At 38.7% G+C, this 14,362-nt stretch overlaps 1 protein-coding gene across 2 annotated transcripts in view; it reads right to left on the bottom strand.

Annotated features, from left to right (window-relative positions):
• MARCHF1 (membrane associated ring-CH-type finger 1) overlaps positions 1-14,362 on the bottom strand; it is a 256,852-nt gene that overhangs the window by 171,567 nt on the left and 70,923 nt on the right. For both annotated transcript variants that reach the window (XM_049833781.1, XM_049833800.1), the window contains exon 2: positions 3,019-3,097. The gene's annotated coding sequence lies outside the window, so the exon portion shown is untranslated. The remainder of the gene's footprint in view (positions 1-3,018; positions 3,098-14,362) is intronic.

Here is a 14,362-nt window from a genome sequence, read left to right as displayed (position 1 = left end):
AGGATAACACAGGGCAATTGCTGAAGTTTCACCACTACTGTGTGAATATGAAGAATGACCCACCGTAGGAGAAGATCAGGTTCAAGACCATCTAAGGAACCTGAAGGTGCACAAGTCCATAGGGACCTGATGAGATGCATCCATGGGTCCTGAGGGAACTGGCGGATGAAGTGGCTAAGCTGCTGTCCATCATATTTGAGAAGTGGTGGCAGTCCAGGGAAGTTCCCACTGACTGGAAAAGGGGAAACAGAACCCCAATTTTTTAAAAAGGGAAAAAAAGGAAGACCCAGGGAACTACAGGCCAGTCAGTCTCACCCCTGTGCCTGGCAAGATCATAGAGTGGATCCTCCTGGAAACTGTGCTAAGGCACATGGAAAATAAGGAGGTGATTGGTGACAGCCAGCTTGGCTTCACTAAAGGCAAACTGTGCCTGACAAATTTGGTGGCTTTCTACGATGGGGTTACAGCGTTCGTGGGTAAGGGAAGAGCAATGGACATCACCTACCTGGATTTGTGCAAAGCGTTTGACACTGTTCTGCACGACATCCTTGTCTCTAAATTGGAGAGACATATATTTGACAGATGGACGACTCAGTGGATAAAGAATTAGCTGGATGGTCGCACTCCAAGAGTTGTGGTCAGCAGCTCGATGTTCAAGTGGAGAGCAGCGACAAATGGCATTCCCCAGGGATCACTATTGGGACCAGCATTATTTAACATTTTTGTTGGTGACATGGACCGTGGGATCGAGTGCACTCTCAGCAAGTTTGCTGATGACACCAAGCTGTGTGGTGCAGTCAACACACTGGAGGGAAGGGATGCCATCCAGAGGGACCTTGACAGCTCGAGAGATGGGACTGTGCGAACCTCATGAAGTTCAACATGGCCAAGTGCAAGGTCCTGCACATGGGTCAGGGCAATCCCAAGCATAAATACAGGCTGGGTGATGAGTGGATTGAAAGCAGCCCTGCAGAGAAGGACTTGGGGGTGTTGGTTGATGAGAAGCTCAACATGACCCGGCAATGTGCGTTTGCAGCCTAGAAAGCCAATTGTATCCTGAGCTGCATCAAAAGAAGCATGACCAGCAGGTCAAGGGAGGGGATTTTCCCCCTCTGCTCCACCCTCGTAAGACCCTACCTGAAGTTGTGCGTTCAGTTCTGGGGCCCCCAACATAAAAAGACGTGGACCTGTTGGAGCGAGTCCGGAGGAGGGCCGCAAAGATGATCAGGGGGCTGGAGCACCTCTCCTATGAAGACAGGCTGAGAGAGTTGGGGTTGTTCAGCCTGGAGAAGAGAAGGCTCCAGGGAGACCTTGTAGCAGCCTTCTGGTATCTGAAGGGGGCCAACAAGAAAGCTGGAGAGGGACTTTTTACAAGGGCATGTAGTGACCAGACAAGGGGTAATGGCTTTAAACTGAAAGAGGGTAGATCTAGATTAGATATTAGGAAGAAATTTTTTACTGTGAGGGTGGTGAGGCACTGGAACAGGTTGCCCAGAGAAACTGTGGATGCCCCATCCCTGGAAGTGCTCAAGGCCAGGCTGGACGGGGCTTTGAGCAACCTGGTCTAGTGGAAGGTGTCCCTGCCCATGGCAGGGGGTTGGAACTATGTGATCTTTAAGGTCCCTTCCAACCCAAACCATTCTATGATGCTGTGATTCTATAATATTAATAGAATGAAGACAATAATGCTCAGTTTTTACTTTACAACACGAAGCGCAGAACTAAGATTCTGATTTCTAACAGGTTTTCTTGTATTTGCACTTAATTTGAGATTGTTTCAAGTTATATCAGAGCAGTAAAGAAATACTAAGATGAAGAAATACTTTTGGAATAAAATCAGAAATAAATATCAGGACATTTTCTGACACTTCATGAAGAGCTTGAATTGTGGAAGACTAGTGTTTGCAAGTCTTTTATTTGGTTGCAGGTTATGTCAAACTACATTACCTATGCTGCCCAGGTATATGATTTGCTGCTACTTCAAAATACAGTGCTACATAAGGAAAAAAATTCTGAAATAGTTATTTGTAAAGGTTTAAATAGCTGCTATCAGTTTTGAAACACTCTTCATTAGTACCTTTCCCCCTTAAAGTTTTCAGGAGCTTGCTAACTGGATGATGTTTAGTTAAAACATGATAATTATATATACAAGAGAAAAAATTAATATACTGGTTAAATTCTAGCTTATAAACTTCCAATCTCCTTCCAGATATACTTTTTAGGCATATATTTTCAAATTATAACTCTTGATTGGGACTAAGAACTTGTGAATTCTGTTCTCAGCTCTGCCACCACCTACATGAATCTGCCATAATCAACAGCCTAATGCTTTCAGTTCTTTGTGTAAAATGGATCTTCTAATATTTTTCTTGCAGTATTGCTAAGAGGACAAGTTCATCTCTCATTTGCTTAAGTATTTTGATGTAGACAATTAGACTCAAATAAAAACAATATTTAAATTCTTAAGTAGAGTTCGCTATGCAATGTATGTAAAATTGAATGATTTAACGATAGCTCGAAGAAAGTTCTTTGCCACAAGTGGCACAACTGTAAAAGGCACTATCATATAATTTAATAACTCTGGAAAAAGATGATGAATCCAGAAGAGGTCTGAGTCACAGCAGACACCTGCACAGGCAATCTTTGCTAAAGAACTTTTAGTGTCAAAGTTTCACACTCTCGCACAGGTTTGGGGGTTTTCTACCTTTCATTCACTTTTAAAAGAATTTCTGAAAAATAAGCTATTGCAGTTTAGCATACATCACAGTGGATGTATAACCTATAATGACACAACACAAACATCTTGCTCATTAGATTGAAAACCTTAACAGAAGAGGAAAAATGTTTGTTTGCTCTTCACTAAAATACAGCAAGTTAATAATAACAGGCATTAAACATAAGGCCCTTGGCAGGGTATTCTTCACAATCAAGCTGGAAGTCAAAATGCCAAAATAAACTCCTTTTTTACCAGCAATATGAATATAATTTAACATTTAAGAACAGAAAAGAAGAACTTACAGGTAAAGCAATCTTTTAGAAAATTTCTGCTATGACAGAGCTTCACATGGCCCTTCACATTACTTGCTGGGTTCATTTCCTAGAACAAACAGAAACAAGACACGTGTGAAACCAGTTCTATCATATTGAAATATTGTATACCTACACTTAATAGACTTAAATCATGTTATGAAGCAAGCTTTGGAAAAAAATTTTATGCTGGTGTCTTCCAGATGGCACAAGCTAAAACAACAATTCCGGACTTGAAACGCAGTCCTAAACAACCTTTATCAAATCCTATACCAGATACTGATTCCCGCTAATCTTTCTGTAGACTCTCAGATCGATCGAGATTAATTCAAGATTAAGACTTGATCTCCCTGAGCACAGGAAAACCATACATGATTTTTCCTCTATCAGCCACACTAGTGGAAAAAGCCTTTTTGTAGCCAGCTAACCCATATGGCATTGGCAGAATGCCATTCAAGAATGAACAAAGCTTAATAAGCCAAAAAAGCCAAAACATGTCATTTGTTCACTCGCAATGTTTTTACACACATTTTCTCATAAAACAAAGAGTAAAATACATAAAACATTTAACAAAAATAGTTGTCTTATGAGGGCAACAAATACAAGCTCTATCCAAGCAAAGGACCAAAACCATCTAAACTTGAGCTGCACAGGAGCACGTGGTGGGTGTTTGCAGTTGGCAGCTCCCTGCTGTGGGGGACAGAGGCCAGCAGCTGCCACCACGATCTGCTGCCCACGGAGGTTTGCTGCCTGCCAGGGACTCTGATCAGGACGTTGTGGAAAGGCTGCTGCAGACTATTACCCTCTGCTGCTCTTCCATACAGGCACCAATGATGATGCCAGGGGCAATCAGGAAAGCATCAAGCATCGACGATATTGCTGTGGGGTATGTCGGGATCAAGGGCATGGGGAGCTCAGGCAGTTTTCTCCTCAATCCTTCCAGAAAGGCAGAAGAGCATGAGGAGCAGACAGATCCCAGAAGTCAACAATCGGTTGTGCAGTTGGTGTGGGCAACAGGGTTTTAGTTTTTGTATGATCATGGGATGTTCTACGAGGACAGAGGATCATTTAGCAGAGATGGTATCCACCTATGTGAGGAAAAACACTTTTGCCAACAGCCTGGCCAATCCAGTAATGAGAGTTTCAAACTAGGAATAACAGGGACAGGAGAAGATGACCAGCAATCAAGTGAGGAAGTGAAGGACCAGGTTGGCAAGCAAAGAGTATGGGGCAATGTGAACAGGAGGAAATTTTAAGCAAAAAACCCAGGGCTGTAGTGGGCTCTGTCCACGTACATAGGGAAATGCCTACCAGGCAGAATTATGGGGAAAGCTTTTCTGGGAAATTAGCATGCTTCTGTACCTCTCCAAAGAGCCTGTGCACTAATGCACACAGCATAGGGAACAGGAGGAATTACGAGGTCTGCATGCAGTTGGAGAATTATGACCTCACTGGAATCAGAGACACAGGTAGGGTAGCTCACACAAACCTGAAGAACAGGAGATGTTCCTACCGGTGTTATCTGCAGCATAAGGAAGACTATGGAAAATGGTGGCCCACTGCTGTTGGAGATCTGTCACAAAGGATATGGGGAAGGCCAATACACTGAATGCCTTCTTCATCTCACTCTTTACTGATAAAACATTTCCTCAGCAATCCCAGGTCCCTGAGAACAGTGGGAAAGCCTGGAGCAAGGTAGAATTCCCCTCAATGGAGGAGGATCAGGTTAGGAAGCATTTAAACAAACTGGACACACACAGATCCATGGGCCGTAATGAGATGCACCCACACATACTGAGGGAGCTGGCTCATGTCATTGTGAGACCACTCAGTCGTTAAAAGATCGTGAAAGATCACAGCGATTGGGGTGTGGGGAAGAAATTCTGAGGATGGGAAGAAAGTAAACATTGCCCCTTCTTTCAAAAAGGGCAAGAAGGAGGATTCAGGAAACTGCAGGCCAGTCACAGCCTCACCTCAATCCCTGGGAATGGAATGAAGAAAATAATCCTGAAAACCATTTCCAAACACAAGGACAAGAAGGTGTCTGGGAGTAGTAAGCATGGATATACGAAGAGGAGATTGCGCCTCACCAACATGATAGCATTTCACGATGAGAAGGCTAACCCAGCAGACAAGGAAAGAACACCAAACATTGGTTAACTTGACTTTAATAATGCTTCCATTACTGTCTCCCATTGTCTCCTCCCTGACAAACTGATGAAACATGAAACACAAATGGAGATTGAGATGAACAGAAAACTAGCTGAGCTGCTGGCCTGAAAACTTTATAGATAAGCAGCACCAAATCCAGCTGGAGGCCAGTCAAAGGCACACCCCAGGTGTCAACACAAGAGTCAATACTGTTCAACAGCTCATCACTAACTTGCAAGGTGGGACAGAGCGCACCTTCAGCAAGTTCACAGATAATACAAAACTAAGAGTAGTTGATACACCAGAGGGTTGTGCTCCCATTCAGAGGAATGCTGACAGGCTGAGAAATGGGTCAACAGTAACCTCACGAAGTTACCTCAGGAATAATCCCATGCACGTTGGCAGAAAAGAACCCCAGATACAACAAGCTGGCCATGAGCCAGCAATGTGCTCTCACAGAAAAGAAGGCCCACAGCAACCTGGGCTGCACTAGGAAGAATATCACCAGCAGACTGAGGGAAGTGATCCTTCCTCTCTAACTCAGCACTGGCGAGCCATCCTGAATGCTGGGCTCAATCCTGGGCTCCCCAGTAAAAGAGACATAGGCTTACTAGAGCAAGTGCAGCAAAGGGCCATGAAGATGATTAAGGGACTGGAGCATCTTTTGTATGAGGAGAGATTAAGAGAGATGGGGACCTTGAGAAGAGAAGGCTCAGAGGGATCTTAGCTATGCTTGTAAATACCTGATGGGCGGCAGAGTAAGGAAGGAAGAACCAGACTCTTCTCTGTGGTATCCAGTGAAAAGGACAAGAGGCAACAGCCATAAATTAAATACAAGATATCCCATTTAAGCATAGTGTAGTTTGGTTTTATTTTCCTATGAGGGTGGTCAACCAATGGCACAGGTTGCCTAAGATGACTGCAGAGTCTCCATCCTTGGAGATGTCCAAAACCCAACTGGACATAGTTCTGGACAATGTGCTCTAGGTGACCCTGCTTTGACCAGGGGGTTGGACAATCTCCAGAGATCCCTTCCAACCTCAACAATTCTGTGATTCTGTGAAGTGTTAAATTTAACTGGTCTCTGCTTAAAATAAATTGAAAAGAGGTTAAATTAATCACCCATGAAATCTCTTCTCTGCGATGCATTAAAAAAAAAATTACAGTCAACCTCATTGTGCTTCAGATAGTGTAAAAGGCACAAAAAGGTTATAGCTGAAAGCTAGAAACATATAGTAACCCTGACCCTAATGAATGACAACATGTCTTTTGGCCTCTCTGATATTAATGGCAAGACTTTACAACCACAGTTTAAGAGCAATGGAAGAAATTAAGATACTCTGATCCAATTCATTGTAAAGCCATAAAATTTCCCCCAATAATTCCTGCTTCTAACTCTCCTAGTTTTCCCTGAAAAAACAGAATATACATAAATATATAACTTCAGGCAGATATTCACATGTGATATTTAAAATGTATTAACAACAAATATATCAAATATATTTTGTTTCATAATGGAAATATATACTTAAAAAACAAACAAACATTACTCTTATCCCCCCCAAAAAAACTGGTTAACATGCACTCTAAAAATGTGAATCAACTCCATGGTATCCAGCGGTATGGTATTTCATGGCATTTCATACTAAATGAAAGACACCAACATTTATGTGGGCACTCATGACTTTATGACAGCATGACCCAAAGAACTGTTCTACTGCCTGTGGAGAAATCGACTCATGGAGTAAGTTTTATAACTCATGAAGAACAGAAGAAGCACAGTTACATTGTAGATTAAAAGCTCAAAGACATTTTTTACAGTCAATACATTACTTAGGAAAAAAAAAATACTTCAGCAGTTGAAATCATACATCTTCAAGACAGAAGATTAAGCTTTTATTTTTCCAGGAGCTTTTACTGTTTACAAGTTTGAATCTGAGTTGTTGAAAAGTTACGACTACAAATTATATTTCAAATTCTCTAACTACCTGTTTCCTTAGAGAAAAATGAAACAGCAAATGCTTATTTAATTCATTGCCAGGGAGAACAAAGAATAGATGTTAAACAAACATACAGTGCAATTCTGTACATATGTAGTCTTACAAATGTATGTTGCATGTATACAGTCATATGGGTATCTTTTGCGTTCATGTTGCTAAGGAAACAAACTTCTGCGCCAAACATATGATGACAAAGACATTCTGGTTCTTAAGCAGGGTGAATATGTGTCTTTTACTTTTTTTTATTTTTTAAATCAACGAAAATAGCTAGTGTATAAAGTTACAGAATAGTTCTCAACAGCCAAGAGCATGTGAAGCTAACGAAATTATAACATTGGAAATACAAAGATTTTTCATTCCATAGTGTTTGTGTACTTAGATGTAACTTGAGAGGCTGGCCCAAAAGGTAGCAGATGACAGCATAAAGTTAGGACATTACTGGTTTTGCATAACACAGAAGATGAGGCAGATAAGCCTGAAATTTTCTTTGATTTGTTGAAAACTCAAAATCTATAGGAAAACTTCACTAATGAACTATTCATATCAGACAGTTGTTTATCAACGGCATAAGATAAGAACCCATGAAAATATACTATCCCATTTAAAGGAAGACAAAACAAATCTACTATAAAGAACTGTGTTCTGAAGATTACGCTATCAGTGTACCCATGAAAAAAGGACAAATCAAAGAACTATGTTACATAGGTTTGAGTTCATGTTTTCCTGTTGTTTCACAGAACATTACACAATCTCTATTCAACACCTGTATCTGTTTTATTTATCTTGGTCCATCTGCTCTGCAAATGTTCTTGCAAAGCAGTTTCCCATGGCAACTTCAAATACCACATAGTCCCAGTCCTCTGTTGAAGCACTTCTAACTGATCAACTCCTGAATTTCAAGCAGCATCTTTTTCTGCAGTACTTAAGTAAATAATAAACAAATGGAGTATTTCATCAAACCAAATAAACACATGAATGAAACAAATACCCATGAATAAAACCCCCCAATTACGGATTAATTTTTAATTTTATTTTATTGGTTTTATAATTTCATTTTTGGAGACAATTACATTTAAATCACCTAAGGCACAGGTGGGATATCTACGTTACAAAAAAACTGTCAAACCATTGGTAGTTTTGACTTGATTAAAATTTCAAAATCATTATGTTACATGTAGCAAAACAAATTGAGCATACATTTTAAAGAATAAGATTATGCTATGCTGGAAAGTTAATTTTGGAATGAAAAGTCCACAATGACTGCCTACTATAGGACAACTTCAGCTAGATATCATCACCTACAAATCATTAATGGCCCATCTAATTTTTTCATCCTCATGTTTACAATGATCAAAGAAATATAAGAGGAAAATTTCTCAATACATTTTCATGTAAGATAAAAAAATATCAGTGCTTTCCTGAAAGTAACTTATATTTTATCTGAGAATCTATCCTGAGAACCCCTTCTCCCTATTTCAAGAAGCAGTAGAAATATACAACATTCATTTTTAAGTGAAGATCTTCTGAAAAAACTCTCTTAAAGTAAGCACTCAAACCTCCCCCCCCCAAAACCCCTCAGTATAATATCACATTAGTCTTGAGCACACTGGTTCCGAGAAATTGTAACAGTAGAGTTGTTCAAACTGTAAATTAAAGAAGAATTGTCTTAAGTTAGGAAAACTGGCCTACTGAATTCCAAAGTCTGAGATCTGTATTTTAGATCTGTCTGTCTGAAACCACCAGAAGCAGCTAGGAACAGGCCCTACAAAGATTTAAAAGGCAATCAGACCTTCTAGGTCACTTCTACACCACTGTACTTTAGTTTATAGTACTTTATAACCTAGAGCTGCTTTAAGAACTACCACATATTTATGCAATCTCAGATCCACAATAAAAAGCACAATGAAATTCCCCCAATATTTTTCTATCAGCATCACCTGCTTTCACCTATACATTTACTTGGATTACTCTTGGGGTTTCCCAGGCATTCTCCTCTGCTCATCCTGGAATTTGGCCCAAACAGGCTTTACAGATTGGACTAGATTGCTGGGTCTGTACGGCAAAGTTCTGTGCAACAATTCTGATATTTTTAGCTAGAAAGGCTTCTTTGCATGTCTTGGACCTAAATGACACTATGGGCTAACGCAGCAAATATGGCATTTCTATGGAGCGCAGGACAGAATGTGAGGACTGCTCAGTTGGTCTGTGCATATGCAGGAAGTCCAGTTCACTTTACAAATACATGCAAATGTTGCTGGACAGATAAATCCAAAATACAAGAGCCCTCTGCCTGTAAATAAGAGCACATGAAATATCTCTTTACCAAAACACCTCTAAGTTCACCTGCTACCTTTCCAATGATTTTCTACTACCCACCCGCCCAAGTACACTTCCTACAATTATCAGTAGACAGAACTTCTATCTATTTCTGGTGAACAATAGATGCATTTTATCATTACACTTTAAAAAACTTTATTCTGTATTATTTTTAACAGGTCATTAAAATATGCCCTTGAGTTGATGAGTGATATGTTTATGATTTCCAATGCCTTTCATTTCTCAAGCAAAGGCAGGTAGTAGCACTTCTGCCATCAGTCACTGAGGTGATGCTAAAAACTGGTAATTCAATTCCTTAATTGTATGAACCTAACCATGCATGCATTTTATTATTCTTTACTATATACAAAATACTTGTCTTTAATATGCAGACTGGTTTATAAGAAAATGAAAGGTAAAAATATTTCAGCCAAAATTACAGTGAAAGCTATATAAAGCACATTACTGCAAGTTTTCATCAAACCACAATTACTCTGTGTTTACTTGTCCGTAGGAGGATTAGAGTTCTACTCATTTTAAAATACCATAGTAAAAATATCAGCGATAAAATGATCAGTAATGGTCAATTTCATTACATGCAATAGATATATGTGAAATAAATTGGCTAAAAGCAGAGGACATTTTGAAAAAATATTTTTCAAATATGTTACTTCAAAAGTAATCATCTAAACTAAAAATAAAATACAAATTCTTAAACATCCTGCTTTTCTGACAGTGTCTGAAAGACTATAAAGGCTTTATGTTATTAGAATCTATTCTAGAAATGGCTAAACAGCCAGTACCGTATTCATTTATCCTTTGTCCTCTTAAGCTTTCAGGGTGCTGTGTAGCCATAGTAACTATGCCTTTTCTCTGTGAAATCCATTAGTTGGTTTCAACTGGGATTCAATACTACCATAAAATCAAAGCCAAAGATTAAAAAAAATTATTATTAAAAAAAAAATCATTGGTGACAAGCATTTTTTTTAAAAGCAATTTCTGCATATTTATGCTTTATACATAACAACAAAAGAAACCAAAAGGTTAAAAGGACATCAAAAGATAAACTCAAAATGAATTTTAAAACTTGGTTACCAACAGAAATGACAATACCACCTCAAACTAGATCTCGGAGCAAAACTAGCACTCATTTGCATTAAGTCAGTCAGTGCTGCTGGCTGGCTGGCCATCAACAAAACAGCACAACACATTAGCTTTCAACCTCACCATCTCACTCCCTTTTGGACAGCAGACTAAGGTGCAGATAGTACAAAGGAAGAGAGACCAGGATTTGCACTGCGATTTGGACAAGCCCATGCAAAAGATAAAACCCACCTTTGTTCCTACAGTATCTTTTGTGTGACAATACAAACAACAAATAATCTGTTGAGTCTACATTGCAGAAGAATTATCAATAGGAAAATGAAAATCTTGGATTCTCATTCCATGTAAACAATTTTAAAAGAGGGGAGGTGTTTCAGAAGACTAAGACAAGCTTTACCCAGTATCCTATTTGGATATGCTGGTTTTTGCCATGACAACCCTGAGCAACTTCAGTGCCAGCTCAGTCCTGACACTGGTCACAGGTAAACTAAGCTAATGACATTGCCACTGTTTGCTCGAATTCTAATTACCAGGAGTTACACTGGACAACTAGGAGGAGCTACATTTCCTTGCAAGTAGGAAGTAATCAGCAAAGCGTTGGAATATATTCCACAATCCACTAATTTTAAAATAAAGAATTCCTTGAGTCTTTGTACTGAGTACCACATTCCTTAACTAAAAATTTTCACTGCCTCCTCGGCTGTTTAACTGTTAGTTCTAACTTCTGCTGATTTGATTTTATACTCCCATTCACTTCTGCATTGTATTGGAATCAAACATGATTCAAAGACAAAATATCTGCTGTGGTAAGAAGTCCGCATGTTAGGGCTGGGGGAAGGGAGGATTCCCAGTAACAAGAGAAAATTAATACATACTAGTATTTTATTTCTGCTTCCTAGCTCCTTATTCTGGTATTGTCCTTCTTAAAACAAGCAAGAAGACTGAATGGCAAGGCCATGTTCATATCGGATAAAGAAACATCACATGATTATTTTTAAGAGGTCACCAAAGTTACAAAATGAAATCATACTTCCATTCAGTTGAAGACGAAAAGAAAAAAAAAATCACATGAGAGTTACCTAAGCCTAAAACTTCTACTTTTTCCCCTCTAATACACAACTTGTAAAGTACTGATTTCATTGAAGTTAATAGCAAAACTGTCATAAACTTCAGCAGGGCAAAGATTACATCCTAGGTATTTTGATGACAAGGATGACATAAGAGACAATTAAAGGTCATGCTTCCTGTCACTACAGTAGAGGAAAAAGTCATGTCATCATAGTTTCTGCACCTGACTTGGCCAGTGATTCTGTGATCTTCCGCTTGCCCGCGATCTAAACCAGAATGGCAGCACATTTTAGAAGTAACAGTGTAAAGCTCCATAATAGCCCCTAACACTTCTGGGAGTTCAACACTTAAAGAAAGATGCACAAAATGCTTCTTTCCAAATATTCTTGGTGCTGTCTTTCAAACAAAAAACAGAGGGAGGCTTACCTTTACTTTAAAACACAGTAAGCATATTGAGGAAGGCGGGGATGTTCTTAATGGTTAGAACAACTTGACAAGGCACTACAGATCCAGATTCAATTTTATCCTAAGCATTAAATACTCAAAGACACAAACCTTACTACTTAAAAAAAACCAAAACAAATCAAAACCTTTGTCATTAGCAATGACTGTGGAATTTCATCCATTCAGGCCATAGAACAAAGTACTTCTGTCCCTACTGACAGTACAATCTGTGAATTATAATCTTAGGAGAGGAGAGCAGGATACACAGGTACTTTCCTTTTCTACCCAGCCTTAGTGCTGCAAAAAGCTCATAATGGGAAGCAACACTGATGGGACAAATCACAAGAAATGAAATCCAGCTTTCTGAATAGGAATTGCCTAAAGTTGAAAAAGAAAAGAAATCAGAAAAGCTGGAGATTGAAACAGTATAAACAGGTGTAGGTGCTCTCAAAAGACTCGCAAGTGTTGCAAAATCCACTGAGAGCTTTTCCAAACACTACAACTAGAATGCCTTAAAAAACACCAGTAATTTGCTGTTCCCACAGGCTTCACATCAAAATACTTCACAGCATTCTCTCTGTATATGCCTGTTAAGTAACTTTACCATTTACCTACATTTATTCCATAAAGTTTTTTTCAAAATTAAAAAGCTATTGTTCCTTCCTTTTCTCACTGATCTTTTAATGTTTTCTCATTTATAGAATAAAACTAGAAGAGGCACCAAAACTTTAAGCCACATATTTTCATAGCTTTAGTTTTCACTGCATTAAATTCTAGGGGGTTAATGCCTTTAAAGCCCTAAGAATATTCCACAAGCTTTTAATTCTGAGGAAACACAAGACAAACTCTCTAAAACCTGTGGTACCAATTAAAATAAACTTGGAAGAGGACTAGTCATGGGGAATTTAATTTTCATTGACATTAGAAAACAGAAGAACCTCACACAAATAAAAGACACATATAATATCTTCAACTGAGGAGGCTCTGCGAGGTTGTTTTCTATGTCCAAGGATATTACTTCTTTCACATAAACCTCTCTCCTCACCCTCCATTCCAATACTCTGCATTTGCCATAGTTACCATTTTACATGACCGTACTGTGAGTAATGACCTCACATTCAATAAATCCCCCAAGGCTTCAAGTTTGTAAAATATTTCAAGATTTGTGCAGAAATTTTGCAATGAAATTTCACTAGAAGACTGGCAGGTGCAAGGCATATTCAAACAAATGTCTCTTTTTGAAGACTGGATATTTTATTTGCTGAACTGCAAACTTTCAGCCACAATGAAAGCATAGGAACTGAAACCACGGCACAACTCATTAATTATATTCTGACAATTTAGACATATCATTTTAATTATAATTCAAATGGTTTTAAATAAGGAAGGTGATCCAACTGCAAGCAAGTTTCTTCTTTCCAAATTCCAGTAAAATCACGTGAAGAAAAATCCTAAAACATTCCTGAACCACAATATAGTAAGCAGAACCTGAGCCTTCCTATAGCATTTACAGATTAACATTCCCCACACGGTTTCAACACAGCTATCAGGAGGACAAAATATACAAACAGAAATCGTTCTCCTAAACTTGAAGGATAACAAAACCAAATCATCGTTATGACAATCTAAAAGTCAGGTGTCATGCCCATAACAGGTAAGTTACTGAATCCTTAGCTACTGTCCCATAATGAACAAAAGTAGATATACTGGATTTCTGCATAAGGTCCCACAGCCTTGCTTTTACGGAATATGGAATATAAAGAACTCTGCTTGGAGTAATTCTGAATTGTGTCTGAAATATTTTATGTAACACAGGTTACTGTCTACTGACTGATACATAAAATTCAGGTACACATTGCATCTATCCAAGGAGCAGAACTTCCAAAAAGCAGAAGTGAATCTCTGTTCACTGAATGAAGTGTTGCATCCTTGGGACTCTGATATAAGTTTCCAAATATACAAAGGAAAACTCTTCTCCCTACTTTTCACTTAGATGAAAGCACACACATGATTATGGAAACTGTCCTCACTTCCAAATATGTGATGGTCACAGAAAAAAAAACTAACGTAAAGAAACAAGAATTTGAAATACATCTTTTAATGAATTCGAATAAACGACATCCAGTTCAGTTTGTTCTAGTCAGTTAGATCAGATGCCTTACATCTCAATTTTTCCTCTTGTCTTTCCTACTCCCCAAATCAAAAGAGAACATGATGAGATTACAAGAATCCATCTGGATTACACTGATACA

This window comes from Accipiter gentilis, chromosome 3 (assembly GCF_929443795.1).
Source record: "Accipiter gentilis chromosome 3, bAccGen1.1, whole genome shotgun sequence".
Classification (NCBI taxonomy): domain Eukaryota; kingdom Metazoa; phylum Chordata; class Aves; order Accipitriformes; family Accipitridae; genus Astur; species Astur gentilis.
The sequence above is the reverse complement of the archived record's forward strand: the minus strand, read 5'-3'. Positions and strand labels throughout refer to the sequence as shown.